This window comes from Equus przewalskii, chromosome 1, assembly GCF_037783145.1.
Source record: "Equus przewalskii isolate Varuska chromosome 1, EquPr2, whole genome shotgun sequence".
Taxonomy (NCBI): domain Eukaryota; kingdom Metazoa; phylum Chordata; class Mammalia; order Perissodactyla; family Equidae; genus Equus; species Equus przewalskii.
The window spans coordinates 88259193-88274687 of record NC_091831.1 but is presented as its reverse complement, the minus strand read 5'-3'; the positions used below and the strand labels follow the sequence as shown (position 1 = coordinate 88274687).

Sequence of the window (15495 nt, the reverse complement as noted above, 5' to 3'; positions counted from 1 at the left end):
GGTGCTGTGTGTTTAGAGGCACATTCCAGGACAACAGCCTTAGGTCCTCTTGGCTTGCTTCTCCTGGCATGGGACCACTGCCTCAAGAGCCATGCAAAGGCCTTTGTGTCCCTGGTATTCTCAGCGTGCAAAGCCCAAGGTAGACCCTCTGTGTAGGGGCTGCACAGAAGAAGGGAGTCCCCCTTTTTGACCACAAATGCCCAAGATTTAGCCTTAGAAACAGGCAGCTACAAACAGGATGAGCAATGCTGAAGTCCTGCTTCCCCTGGAAAGCAGGCCTTCTGGCTGAAAGCTGGGGTTGGAGGGGGCCCTTTGTTCTCGGGTTCAGGGGTCTGGAGTTGAGTCTTGGCCTCACTGAGCAGGGAAGGGGGAAGGATGGAGTTGCCTAGGTTCAAATAAGCACAGATTTTCGCTGTTCTTGCTAAATTTCCATAGATTTTCTTGAATAGATGTTTCTTCATTTGCTGTTCACCTTTAGGATCATTTCCAAAGAAATTCCATGTTTTTTATTTTTATTTTTTAAATAATTTTCACCAGTTTCACTGGGGAGTGTCATGCAGGAAGTTGATCTCTGGCCTTTGATTTTTAATGGTATTTTTATATCCTACCATTTTATATAATTCTTTTTTTTTAATCCTTAGAGTCTATTTTATCACTGTTTCTGTAGAGTTTCCCAGATATACTATAACACACTTGAGAGATAGATTTACCCATTCTTTGCCATTCTTACATCTCTAACTAATTTATCTTGTCTAATTGCATTGGGTAACATCAGTATTAGACTAATGGGGAACAGCAAAGGTAGTAGGCTTCTTTGTATTGTTCATAGTGATAATGGAAATGACTCTAGCATTTCTTCATTAAGTAATATACTGAGTTTATGATATACATATATATTTTTATATATGTTTATCAGTTTTTAAAGTATACCTTTTCCTAATGAATTTCCCAAATATTAAAGGTGATGATGATGATGACTGATTGCTTTGTAATTTAATTCTATCGTGGGCAGATGATATATTCTGTATGATGTGAAAGCAATTTCATTTACTGAGACATGTTTTATGAACTTTTTTTATCATGCATCTTGGTAAATGTTCAATGTGCACTTGAACTGCTATTGTTAGGGGGGATGTTTTATAAATATCAGTTTGTTGAGTTGGTTGATGCTATTCACGTTTTCTATATTCTCACTTATTTTCTGCTAATTGTCTATGAAGTATTGAGATAGTATGTTCACCTTTCTGGTTACAATAATGAATTTTTCTTTTTCTGCTTTCTATTTTATCAGTGTTTGCCTCATATTAGCTTAGTTATTAGATTGATAAAGATTTAGGATTACTGTGTCCACTGTTGAGTTGATGTCTTTATTTTAAAAAAATCGCACTCTTTGTTCCTAACAATATTCTTGCTCTGCAATTTACTTTGTCTGATATTAATATAGCCACTTCACCTTTCTTTGGATTTGTATTAGCATAGTATATGTGCCTTTTACATCCATTTACTTTTAACCTGTTTGTGTTTTTACATTTCATATATAACAAATAGTAGTGTGTTGCTTTTTTATACAATCTGACAATGTCTGACTTTTACGTGAGATGTTTAGATCTTAACATTTGATGTGGATGTTGATATAGTTGGGTTTAAATCCACCATGTTGCCATTTATTTTCTATTTTTCTGTTCTTTGCTCCCTTTTCCCTCTTTTCTCTGGCATATTCTATCATCTCTACCTTCAAAACACATCTATTGTGTGAACACGTATCACCATTGCCACTGTCAACACCCTAGACACAACCAGTGCCATCTTTCACCTGTAATTTTTATTAGCCTACTAATATGTGTGTTTGCTTCCAATCTTGCATATCAAAACTTGTGCACTATGCAGGGTAATAAATCTTATCACATCATTTACTCATCCAAATCATTGCATGGCCTTCCGTTACAACCAAATTGGAAGTCTTGCTCAAGCAAGGCAACACATGCTCTTGCCCATGGCTAGCTCTACAATGCCATTTTTCTACAAATATTATTATTCATTCTGCTTCAATCCCACTGTCTTTCATCAAGCACCACAAAAATATAAATGCTTCAGTTTCAAGTATTTATCATTATTCCTTCTGCCTCCTCCAGATGTTTTTCTTGTTTGCTCCCTTATTTTGTTTAAGTATTTACTCAATGTCCCTTCTTCATGAAGGATTTCCCTGATCACACTATGCAAGCCTCCTTCCTCCAATTTACATTCCATCCCTCACCTTTACTTTAGTTTAGAAAAACATCATTTATCTCAAGCTGACCTCACATTATGTACTTATTCATTGTCTGTCTCCCCCACTAGAAAGTTAGCTTCTCAGGAGCATGGACTTCATCTGTTTTTTCTATTGTGGTATCTCCTGGAGCTAGAAGGGTGCCTGGTACATAATCCACACTTAAAAATGTATGCACTAAATGAATAAATAAATAAATTCAGGCCTTCTCCAAGATGACTGCCTGCAGGTTGTAGTCAAATGATTCCAAATCAGCAACCCTAATGTAAAAGTGATGCTTTTCTTAACATCCCAAGTCTCTGATGGCCATTTTTGGATCAGGTATCAATTCTCTGAACTTACTACTTTGAGCTGTGATAAACACATCCTGCACCAGTTCTCCATGTCCTACCCAAAAGGATTGAGCACACATATCACACTGAGTGAGTGGAGAACCTTGCACTGTAGGCATATTGCCACCAGTCCCTAGTCTCATATAAATGTTCTACTATCTTTATACATCATATTTCTTCAGTGGTTCCATTTTTTTGCTCATGCCTTTTATCAAGTAGAGATTTATATCAAGGATATTTTGCACCAAATTCAATGAATATATATTCTCTTTATTTTCTCACTTTCAAGATAAAATCTGTCAGAATATTTTTCTCAGATTTTAAGCTACAGGAGAGTTTGCTATAAATTTCAATCACCCATTCAGTGATCCAGCAGGCTTGTATCAATTGCTTGTACCACAGCAATTGAACTATCTCAGCACAGTTACCTATTTTGCCTAGGGAAGGCTCTACGTGAAATACAAGATTTTAGCGTCTAATTTTCTGTTTACCCTGGTTACCAGCCGCCACTCGATGTGAAGCCTGGCTGTATTGCAAAGACTTTCTACAACCACCTGAACTTCTGTATGATAGACTTCTAATTAATAAATATCTGTATGACATACCTCTAATCAGGGCAGTGGATTCTATAATCAGTTGATACACAGAGAAGAAAAGATTTTCAATTTAAATAAAATGTTGCACATCTGCAGGACCTCGTGTTCCTTCCGACATGAGGCAGTCATAGTATAGTATTAAGTCATGGACTTAGGAACCACGTTGTCCAGACTCATATCTCAGTTTTATTGTTTTCAACCTCTGTGATCATGGTCAAGCTAGTTAACCTCTCTGTGTCTTAATTTCCTCATCTCCAAAGGGGAATTATACAATAATAATACCTACCTCATATGATGGAGAAAGTCATGGGAGAACAACAAATAATCCTTCCTTTTAATCATAGATTTTGAGAGCTTATCTTGTACTAGTTACTGTTCTAAAGGCTTTCCCAATAAAATAACCTAATCTTCTCATCAATCCTATGAGGTGGTTATTAACAAGCATTTAGAACTCTTAGTCTGCTCCATTAGAGAATATTGCAAAAAGCAATCCCCAAATTCCAGTGCATTAATACAATGAAGGTTTGTGTCTCACATGTACCATCTGATGAAGGTTGGCAGAAATTCTGTCCCACATAGCCATGCAAGCACCAAGGTGCCATCTGTGTAGAGCAAGCTTTCTCCACCTTGGCACTATTGACATTTTGGGTTAGATAATTCTTAGTTGTGTCCAGTGCAATGCAAGATGTTTATGACTATGCCTCATTTCTATCCACCAGAGTCCAGTAGTACCATCCCACTTTTGACCAGCAAAAATTTCTCCAGACGTTGCCAAATGTTCCCAGAGGAGTGGGGGATGGTAAAATGACCCCATTGGACAACACTGATGTGGAAGCTGCGTTATTCCTACAGTCTCAAAGACCTCTGCTGGATCTTTTTGTTCAGCTGGTAGATCATGAAAGAAAGAAATTATGGAAGATCATGAGAAATGTTACCGGCCAGGTTCAGAATTGATGAGCACTAATAACACCTTCCTTCTATTGGCTAGAATTCAGTCAAATAGCCCCATTTCCTGAAGGAAATCTGGAAATTGTGGTTTTCCCATGTGCTGAGGAGGAAAATACAACAGAGTTTGACAAACAAATAGCTTTTATGCGTGTGTGTGTCTACAATCTGATCTTCTGGTCACCAAATACCAGTTCCATTTCCTCCCCCCCCCCCCCCCACATACATTGAACAAACTCTCTTTACAAAGGAGGTAATCAAAAGCTTCATTTCTAACTGCATCCAGCTCAGGTCCTGGTGTTCCAGGTGATACACATTATTCTGCATTAGGTATGGAAGTGTCTTCATTGTCCAGGGGTCTTTGAATTCAAGAGACCTTGCTTGCTGTATGCACCCTGCCCAACCAATATGCAGTAGTGGAAGCAAGACAGATTAGCTATAGCAAATCTTCCATTTGGAAAGGAGAAGAATGGGAAACACAGATGAGTGATTGTTCTACAGAACAAGAACAAAGAGGGAGAAATTCTTTGCTTAGACCTTGATTCTTTCTGTCTTGTCCATTATTCTTTAAGATTCCAGGCTCCAGCTTCCTGGAAACACTTCTTTGCCATCATCTTCCACAGCCACATCTAAAGTGCATTGCGGGGTATGCCTTCCTTTGACACTGCCCAGTCTTCCTGGCTTGCTTCCTTCCTGATGCTCATCAGTCAGAAGGTTGTCACTCAAGGTTCTTGGTTTCTTTGGCATTGAAACTCCCTCAAAATACCCAGTAGGCTTCTTACCTCTTTACTTCCTATCACTTTCATGTACTATTAATCATACCCACAATTTTTTCCAAGAAAAATCCTCAAATTTGTTTAATATCTCTGATATATATTCATAATTGCCAAAAACTATAAGCCATCCCAATGTACTTTGGGTTAATGGATATACAAACTTCATACAACGACACAGTGGACTACTATTCAGCCATAAATAGGAATGAAATATTGATACACTCAACAACCAGGATGAATCTCAAATGCATTTTGCTGAGTAAAAGAAGCCAGTCCAAAGGTTACATATTATGATTCTATTTGTACAACATTTTCAAATAGAAATGAAGTTACAGAGAACAGACCAGTGTTTCACCAGAGGTTGGGGGCTACAGAAGTTGTAACTTCAAAAGAATCTCACAAGAAAGATTATTTTGGGTGATGGAAAAGTTCTATCATAATTGTAGTGGTAATTACACAAATCTATAAATGTGCTGAAACTCAGAATTGTAACTCCCACCACTAAAAAAGAGCATATGTTACGTTAAAAAATAAAATTTTAAAAAGGATCTTCAATCATCAAGGCCTATGTGGCACATCCTAGTCTAGCTGGGGTAACTAGAATTCTTGACAAAATATAGATGGTATCTGCTACCTTGGAAGTATTGCATAATTGAAATATATGAGTCACTACATCTTCTGACATTATTAAAGAGAGTTCACTCAAAACATACCTAAACATGGGAAAGGTACATTAAAAATACAGTATAAGGTGAGCGGGGCCTGCGGAAGCCGAGCCCGGAGGGAGGGACTGTATGGTTTCGGTGCGGGCAACACCGTGGCGCTCCCGCTGCCGCCAGCGGGGGAGCCGCGCGAGATGCGGCCAGAGGTTATTGGAGCAGAACCACTGAGCAAAAGCAGGCATTGCATCTTCAGTCATCTTCAAGTTTGCAATCACATTGGAAGAGTGTAACTTGAAGCTTCCTGCCTTCAGTGAAGCCGAGAGATAGCTGTCGCTCACGTAATAAAAGACATGGGCTGCAATGTGACTTTCCACCTTTCTTACAAATTCCGGTTACCGTTGCTTCTTACCTTATGCCTGACGGTGGTTGGGTGGGCCACCAGGAACTACTTTGTAGCTGCTATTCAAGAGATTCCTAAAGCAAAGGATTTCATGCCTAATTTCAACAACCCTCTCGTTTTGGAGAAGAAACAAACTCTGACCAATGAAGCATCCACGACAACTGCAAACCTTGACAACTGCCCTTCCATGTCTCCATACCTCAGAGGCCAGAACAAGCTCTTTTTCAAACCGGATCTCACTCTGGAAGAAGTGCAGGCAGAAAACCCCAACGTGCGCAGAGGACACTATCGCCCGAGGAATGCAGGGCTCTGCAGCGGGTCGCCATCCTCATTCCACACCGGAACAGGGAGAAGCACCTGATGTACCTGCTGGAACACCTTCATCCCTTTTTGCATCGGCAGCAGCTGGAGTACGGCATCTTTGTCATCCACCAGGCTGGAAGTAAAAAGTTTAATTGAGCCAAACTCTTGAATGTGGGCTATCTAGAAGCTCTCAAGGATGAAAATTGGGACTGCTTTATATTCCACGATGTGGATCTGGTGCCGGAGAATGACCTGAACCTTTACAAGTGTGAGGATCAGCCCAAGCATCTGGTGGTTGGCAGGAACAGCACTGGATACAGGTTACGTTACAGCGGATATTTTTGGGGGCGTTACTGCCCTAAGCAGAGAACAATTTTTCGAGGTGAAGGGATTCTCTAACAACTACTGGGGATGGGGAGGCGAAGACGATGACCTCAGACTCAGGGTTGAGCTTCATAGAATGAAAATAATCCGGCCAATGCCTGAAGTGAGTAAATACACGATGATCTTCCATACCAGAGACCAAGGCAATGAAGTGAACACAGAGCGGATGAAGCTCTTACATCAAGTGTTACGAGTCTGGAGAACAGATGGGTTGACCAGTTGTGTTTATAAATTACTCTGTGTGGATTATAATCCTCTGTATATCAACATCACAGTGGATTTCTGGTCTGGCCGATGACCCTGGATTGTCTGGTGACGTTTGGAAGAATATTTGATGGCAATAATTTTGGCCTAGAGACTTCACCTAGTAGCACACGTTAAGAACTTGTTGGAGCTAATTGTTGAGTTGAATTTTTCCTTTTAGTATTTTCTTAGCAGAGCTCCTGGTGATATGGAATGTAAAACAATTGTAGCAAGACAGCGTTCCTAGTTGTTTTGATCATGAGCGTTAAATGTTATGGATACTTGAAGGACTAAGTATAAAAGGACTATTCAAAAGATATGGTGAAGGCTACTTGAGAACTCTGATTGAGGGAGGTTTATTTAAGTTTGAAGTGATACATTATGGGATAAAAAAGGCCACGGAGAGTAAGATTGGTGACTGTCCCAGAGAACCAGAATTGTTCTCATCCAAGCGAGAAAGGTACGAAGATATATTTCTATTACTCATTTATCCTGAGTGGTCATCTGTGCAGAGGTGGGTCCCAGGTGAGGAGACGGCCACAGAAGTGGGGAGAAAGGTGAAGAATCAAGGTGCAGTGAACTTGGGGATGAAGGGGTGGCGGGACGACAGTGTCAGATGGAAAGGCAGCCGCTGTCGCGCTGGCTGCTGCTGCTGCTGCTGCTGCTACTCTGCAGTGGGTGTCACGTGCCCAGTACACCTTCCAGGAGTAATCCAGCAGAGGACACATTATCTACTAGTTTTTTAAGCAATTTCGTAAAATGATTTTGTACGTGTAGGATACGAATTAACAGTTTACAAGTTACATATTATCTAATAATACATTGAAATTACCTCCGTAGTAAAATACAAAGATGCAAAAAAAAAAAAGAAAAAAGAAAAATACAGTATAAAAGATAAAAAGTGGTACACCCATATGGGGCACTTACCATGAATGGAGCTTACAGGACTGGAAGTCACTCTGGGTCGGTCAGTGAGCAAGTGGAGAGTGAATGTGAAGACATAGGACATTGCCATGCATGACTGTAGACTTTGTAAACACTGTACACATAGGTTAAACTAAATTTATAAGAAAAATATTTTTCTTTCTTCAGTAATAAATTTACTTTAGCTTACTGTAAATGTTTTACTTTCTAAACTTTTTTAAAAAATTTGATGCTTTTGTAATAATACTTAGCTTAAACACAAACACATTGTACAGCTGTACAAAAATAATTTCTTTCTTTATATCCTTATTCTATACACTTTTTTCTCTTAACAGTATTATTCTTTCTTTTTACTTTTTAAACTTGTTTGTTAATAACTAAGACACACTCACATTGGGTTAGGCCTGCACAGGGTCAGGATCATCAGTATCACTGTCTTCCACCTCCACATCTTGTCCCACTGGAAAGTCTTCAGGGGCAATAACACGCATGGAACTGTCATCTCCTACGATAACAATGCCTTCTTCTGGAACACCTCTTGAAGGACCTGCCTGAGGCTCTTCTTGAAGAGATGCCACTCTTTTCAGAAATACGTCCATGCTGGTTTGATTGGTTTGTTTCTTTTTTCACCACAGATTTGCTTATAAGCAGATAATGCACCGTGAACATTTCTCTCTATTAATGAAAACCTTCGGTGTCGGGATCTATGTTTTCAAACATTTTAAGGAACTTGTTGAGGTCTGGAAAAGCTTCTCCCAAACCCTTCACTGTGGATTTTTTGGGGGGTTCTTCTTTTCTTCTCTTGCAGTTTCCTCTTCTCTTGCCTCTTCTTCAGCTCTGTGTTCCTGTTCCAGTTCCAACAACTCCTCATTAGTCAATTCCTCAGGAACCACCTCTAGGAGCTCCTGAAAGCATACTCATCCACACCCAGGTTAAAGTTGTTTGCCACCTCAACAAAAGCCTTGTTGATTTTTGCAAAATCTTCAACCTTGGTAAACCCTTTGAAGTCATGGACGAGCCTCTTGAGTGTCTTCTCCCAGATGCCATTCGTGTGTTCCTTGGTGACGTCACCCCAAACTCAAGCAAAGTTCTTGCAGTCACAGATGCTGTGGTTCTTCCAGAATCGCGTCAGTGTCTTCTCAGTGTCTGCCTCAGTTGCAGCAATAGCCTGGACGAAGGTCTTCCTCAGGTGGTAAGCCTTAAAAGTTGCTATAACTCCCTGATCCATTGGTTGGATCAAAGAGGAAGTGTTTGGGAAGATAAAACACAGCTTTGATATTGGGATGAAGATCATCAATAAAAGGAGGAAGTCCAGGAGCATTATCGACAATAAGCAAAAATCTTGAAAGGTACGTCGTTCTCCAAACAGCTCTTCTCCATTTCTCTGGCACAGCAATTCAGGAGGGCATCTTGGAAGAGGAGCTAGGTCATCCATGACTTCTCATTGCTCCTGTGCTACACCGGCAGTGTGTGCTCATTGATGTGTTTGAAGGCCCTGGGGTTCTCGCTGTGCCAGATCACAAAGGGTTTCCATTTGTAGCCTGCAACACTACCCCAAACAAGACTGTTATCCTGCCCTTAAAAGACTTGAAACCTGGCATTGACTTGGCTTCCTTATGAATGAAAATCTTTTCTGGCATCTATTTCCAGAATGGGAAGATTACATCTGTATTAAATATTTGCTCTGGTAAGTAATTTTCCTCCAAGTCAGCTTATCTAGAGTTTCTAAAAATTCTCCAGCTGCCTTCACATCAGCACTCGCAGACTCATCATTCACTTTCACATTATGAATGAATAACGATTCTTGAACTGTTTAAACCACCTAGAGCTAGCAGTAAATTCAATCGTAGTAGGGTCCAGCCTTTTCTTTCAACATCGCAAACAAAGTTTTCGCTTTGCCCATGACCATCATGCTGCTGAGAGGGATATCACTTCTGTGTCTGGTCTTCAATCCAGGTCGTTAGAAGTTTCTGCGTGTCTGATATAGGTCCTACTCAAATTTCTGTTAGTCTCATTGCCTTCAGTCAAGCAGATCTTTTAACAGCTTCCATCACTTTGTTCTTGTTCTTCAAGATTGTAGAATCTGGTGGAATGGTCCATGCCTGACTGGTGAGCAATAACCATCACTGATTTTCCATCTTTGTACTCCTTCATCGCTTTTAATTTCTTTCCAGTTCAGTCATTCAACGTGGCCTCTTACTGGCAATATTAGCAGTGGATTTTGTATGCTTAGGGGCCATGATGAACAAAACGACATGAGGTCAAGCACAAGAGAAAATAATTCATCAAGAGATGCAGTAAATACAAGATGTATGTGGCTGCTGCTGGCATAACATGACACAGTTTTACAGTAAACTATTTTTTTTTAATAAATAGAAAGAGTACTCTCTAAAATAATGATAAAAAGTATAGTAAATACATAAACCAGTAACATAGTCAGATATTATCACTATCAAGTATTATATACTGTACATAATCGTATGTGCTTTCCTTTTACATGGCTGGCAAAACAATAGATTGGTTACACTAGCCTCACCACAAACACGTGAGTAATGCATTGTGCCAAAATGTTACAAGGGCTATGACATCACTAAATAGGCACTTTTCGGCTCCATTATAATCATATGGGACCACCATTGTATATGCGGTCTGTTGATGGAAACATCATTATGTGATGCTTGACTATACAGAAAGCCCCTTTGGGAGTCTTGAAAGACTGACAGCATATAGATTCTCTTAAGCTTTCCGAGTCTTTCAGAAACAGAGAAGATCTTTGGGCAAACATCTGCTGTTTAAGTCCCGAAGATGGGGCGGTTGTGAGCTTGCTGCTGCCTCTGCAGTAACGAACAGGCCCTAAGTTTCTGTGTTAGATAATGCTGATGAGTGTCATCTAGATAACTTGTCATTCAATCCACATCATTGATTGATACTTTGCCTGAAGTTGTCTCATCTGGGAAAGAAATGCGTAAGTCTTCAGAGGGACTCTAGTGTTGGTGATTTAGGGTGTTGATTGGGAAATCGAATCTCGGTCAAGTTGGCCTTTCAGCTTTCTCAAACCACACTGTATATTTCTCTTATGTAATAAATACTGACCTTTTTGACAGTGTGCAATCGAGCTCATTTAGAAGCATCTTATTAAAAAGGATCAGAATTTAATACAGCAGGATTTCCCTTCCAAATTACATGCTGCCTGATTGCTAATCGGTCTCAAACATTAGTCAGCAATTTTTTGAAATTGAAAAGTCTGTGCAAGCTTAAGAAATAAAATGCAGTCAACATTTTTAAAGCCTCTATTTTAGAACATTTAATTTAAAAAGTTCTGACTACATATCATTTCAAGGTAATGAAAACTCCCATTGTTTTTAAGAAATACTAACTCATTTCTGTCGTAAAATTAACACACATTTATTGTAAAGTCATGCATACACTATAGAAAACTTCAAAGGAAAATAATAACCTCATCCAAGCTACCAAAATACCACATATCTATACCAGACACTCAGCGAGCTGGCTAGCTACCTGTGTACCTAAAGCCCAGAAAGTAGATTGAAAGAACTACCCAGAATAGTCCTCAGAGAAGACTAAAACCCACCTTAATCTGAGACTTGATTCAGGTGATCTGACCACATACTGGCTGCCTGCTTGCATCTGATGGGGGCTCCTTGTAAAATCTAGAAAGACTGACAAAAATAGAGAGAAAGAAGACACAGCTCACTGAGATGAGGAATACCATGAATATCAAAACTAATCCTGCTACAATTAAAAGCATAATAAAGGACTACTACATATAAAATGACTTTTTGAAATTCAACAACTTAGAAGTATTAAATTCCTTGGCAAAAATAAAGTCCAAAAGCCAACCAAGAAGATACAGTGTTAGTCACATAACTATTAAAGAAATTGAATTTGTAATTAAAAAGCTTCAGAAAAGGAAATCTCCATGCCCAGGTGGCTTTAATGGATAATTTTGCCAAACATTTAAAGGAGAAATTAACAGCGATTTTACACAATCTTTTCTAGAAAATATATGAAAGAACACTTCCCCAAACTCATTTTATGAGGCTACTATTACCCTAATCCAAAAATGAAATAAAATCAACATAAAAAATAAACAATATCTCTCATGAATTTAGAAACAAGGAACTTCAACAAAATTTTAGCAAATTAAGTGCAACAATGTATAAAAACAATAAATACACCATAACCACATTGAATCATTTATTCCAGGTATGTAAGGTTAGTTTTATAGTCAAATATCAATCATGCAATCTACCATTACAGCAGGTCAACATAGAAAAATCCTACGATCATATCAGTTGAAACAGAAAAGACATTTCACAAAGTTCATTACCCATTTATGGTTACAAATTTTCTTTATATTGGAAAAGAGAGAACTTACTCAACTTCATAAAGATCACCCATAAGAAAACCTGCAACTGACATCATACCTATTGGTGAAAGACTGATTACGTTCTTTTAAAATCAAGAACAAGGCAACTCTCTCACCACTCTCATTTGACATACTACTAGATGTTCTAGAAACTATAATATGACAATAAAATGAATTCAGTTTTGAAAGGAGAAATAAAATGGTCTCTGTTGGCAGACAACATGATTGTCAATGTCTCTAGAAAATCCCAAGGAATTAACCAAAAGGAAAACCTCCTAGACTTAAGGAGAGAATTCGTAAGGTCACAGGACACAAGATCAACACAGAAAATTCAATAACATTTTAGATACCAACAATGAACAAGTGGAAACAGAAATTAAAATTACAGTACCACTTACAAAGTTTCCAAAGAATGATATGTTAGAAATAAGTCTACCAAAACATACACAGGTTGTGTGTGATGAAAATTATAAAATGCTGATGAAAGAAATTAAAGACACAAATGTTTGGAGAGGCATATTATGTTGATGGGTTGAAAGACTCAACAAAGGAAATATGTCAATTATAAATTAACCTAGGAGTTTAGCACAATTCCCCACAAAATCTCAGCCTGGAGACCTAGACAAACTCTTATTGTAGACACAGATAAGCTTATTCGAAAATTTATAGAGAAAGGCAAAAGCCCAAAACTAGTCAAAACAATTTTAATTTCAATAGATTGTGTTGGAGCCATTGTACATCCCTCAGCAAAAATATGATCCACCACTTAAACCCCTTAAGAAGACGAAAAGACAAGCTGCACACAGGAGGAAATATTTTCAAATCACGTATTGGATAAAGATGTATCTAGAATACAGTAAGAACTCTTAAAACTTAGCAGTAAAACAAACAAGCAAAACAATCCAATTGGAAAATGGGCAAAAGACATACCCAGACACTGTACTGAAAAGGATATATAAATGACAAATAAACACATGAGAAGATATTCAACTTCCTTAGCAATTAAGGAATTGCAAATTAAAACCGCAAAGAGCTATCACTATAAACCCATCAAAATGGCAAAACTGAGAAATAATGATAACACCAAATGCTGGTGAGGATTTGGAGAAAGTGAATCACTTACGCATTGCTATTGGGAATGTAAAATTGTATGGTTATTCTGGAAAACAGCGTGGTAGTCCCTTTCAAAGCTAAAAATGGACTTACCATACAACCTAGCAATTGCACTCTTGGGCATTTGTTGCAGAGAAATGAAGATTAGGTTTCACACAAGGACTTGTACACGAATGGTCATAGCAGCCTTATTCATAAAAGCCATAAATTGGGAAACTCTTCAAACGTCCTTCAGTGGTTGAATGACTAACCTATGGCACATCCATATGTACCATGGAACACTACTCAGTAATGACTTGAACTATCCACTACTCAGCAAGGAATGAACGATTCATATGCCTGACAACTTGGATGAACCTCAAGGGAATTATGCTGAGATTTTAAAAAAGCTGATCTCAAAGTGATACATACTTCATGGCTCCATTTTCATAACATTGGTGAAATAATTATAGAGAAGGAGAAGTGAGGGTGGTTGCCCAGTGTTTGGGATGAGTTGGGAGGGGATAGGATAGCTGTAAAAGGGTCATACAAGTGAGTCTATGATGATGTACAGTTGAATATCTTGATCGTGGTGGTGCTACACAAGGCTACACATGTGATAAAATTGTACACACAAACACACAAACGAGTGCCTGTATCCTGGTAAAATCTGAATGAGGACTCTTTTTGATGGTTGATTCCTGTGAATGCACCCTCATCCTGTTGATTAACATTTGTATTATTTCTCATATTTTCCTATTAAAAACAATGCTTCAGTAAAAAAAAAGATCTGAATGAGCACTATGAATTCCACCAGTATTATTTTACTGGTTTTGATATTGCACAGCTGTATAGTTTTATCAGGTAATAGCATTGGGGAGGCTGGGTGAAGGTTACAGGAGACTTCTCTATATGTTTCTTTGCAATAGCCCATGACTCTATAATTGTTCCAAACTAAAAATTAAAAAATAAAACAAGTATTCCTGTAGAAAATATCAAGCATTAGAAGCTTAGTTTTTATCTGACATAGTACCCTTGAACTTACCAAGGTCTTCACAACCCTTTTCAGTGTCTCCAAGCTGTATTTACAGTCCCAACCTAGTGACAGACCAGAAGACATGACTCTGGTTTTCCTACAACCAACTCCGCTACTTTGAAAAAGTTCTTTACTTCATCCAACTTCTTTGGGCATTGCAGGTCTGCTCAACACAAAAGTCTCTCCCTTCTCTAATTTTAGGACTTTGAAAGAGTCCAACTTGGGTCACACTTAAGTCACTTATTATTCATCTTTCAATAGCTATTTGTAGCAAACTTCCCATGTTCCAGACATGGTTATAGGAGCTGGAGATACAGCAATGAAAAAAAAAAATCAGGAAAACCTCTGCCCTCATCCTTCAAGCATTCATCTACTAAGGTATACCAATATAAACAGATAAATAAATGAACAAGAGCATTGGAGAGCCTGTTAAGTCTTAAAGAAAAAGTAAAGAACTGTTTCTTGAAAAGGGATATGTAGGATTATAGAAACGTTTCTATTTTAGGCAAGATCATCAGAGTTGTATTACCTGGGGAAGTGACATTTGAACAAAACAGAAGAAAGAGTCATTAGGTTATGTGCAAAACAAACAGTGATTGCCCAGGCCCTGGGGCAAGAAATTTGTTGTTACGGTTGAGAAACAGCAAAACTAGTCTGGCTAGAAGGACTGAGTCAAGGAGTGTAGTCCAGAGAGTTGGAAGTAATAAGATATGGTAGGAGATGGGTTCAGCGAGGATCAGTTGTGAGGTCTGAGTAAGCCGTGGAGAGATCTTTGGGCTTCTTGTGTGGGGGAGAATATTGCAGGAAAGTGTTGATCTTGGGAGTGATCTGTTCTGATCTATAGTGTTAAAAGCTCATGTTGGCTACTCCTTCAGAAAAATATGAAGAGAGAGACTAATTAGGAAGTTATTTCAGTGATCCAGGTGAGAGATAGTGATGGCTTAGAAGTGTCAAGAAGTTATGAGAAAGTAGAATGGTAATTTTCTTTTGATGTGACCTTAAAAATAATTTTCGATAGGTGTGGTTGGTTTCAGAAATCCACTTGGATTTGCATATATGCTGAATAATTGTCTTAACTTCAAGGATTAATATATTTTTTCCTATTTGACGATTTTCATGGACATTTTTGTAGAATTTGCTATTTTG

The 15495-nt window shown here is 38.5% G+C and overlaps 1 pseudogene; it reads left to right on the top strand.

Annotated features, from left to right (window-relative positions):
* The first annotated feature begins 5697 nt into the window (after positions 1 to 5697).
* Positions 5698 to 7757, top strand: LOC103547554 (beta-1,4-galactosyltransferase 4 pseudogene; annotated as a pseudogene).
* The last annotated feature ends 7738 nt before the right edge of the window (positions 7758 to 15495 follow it).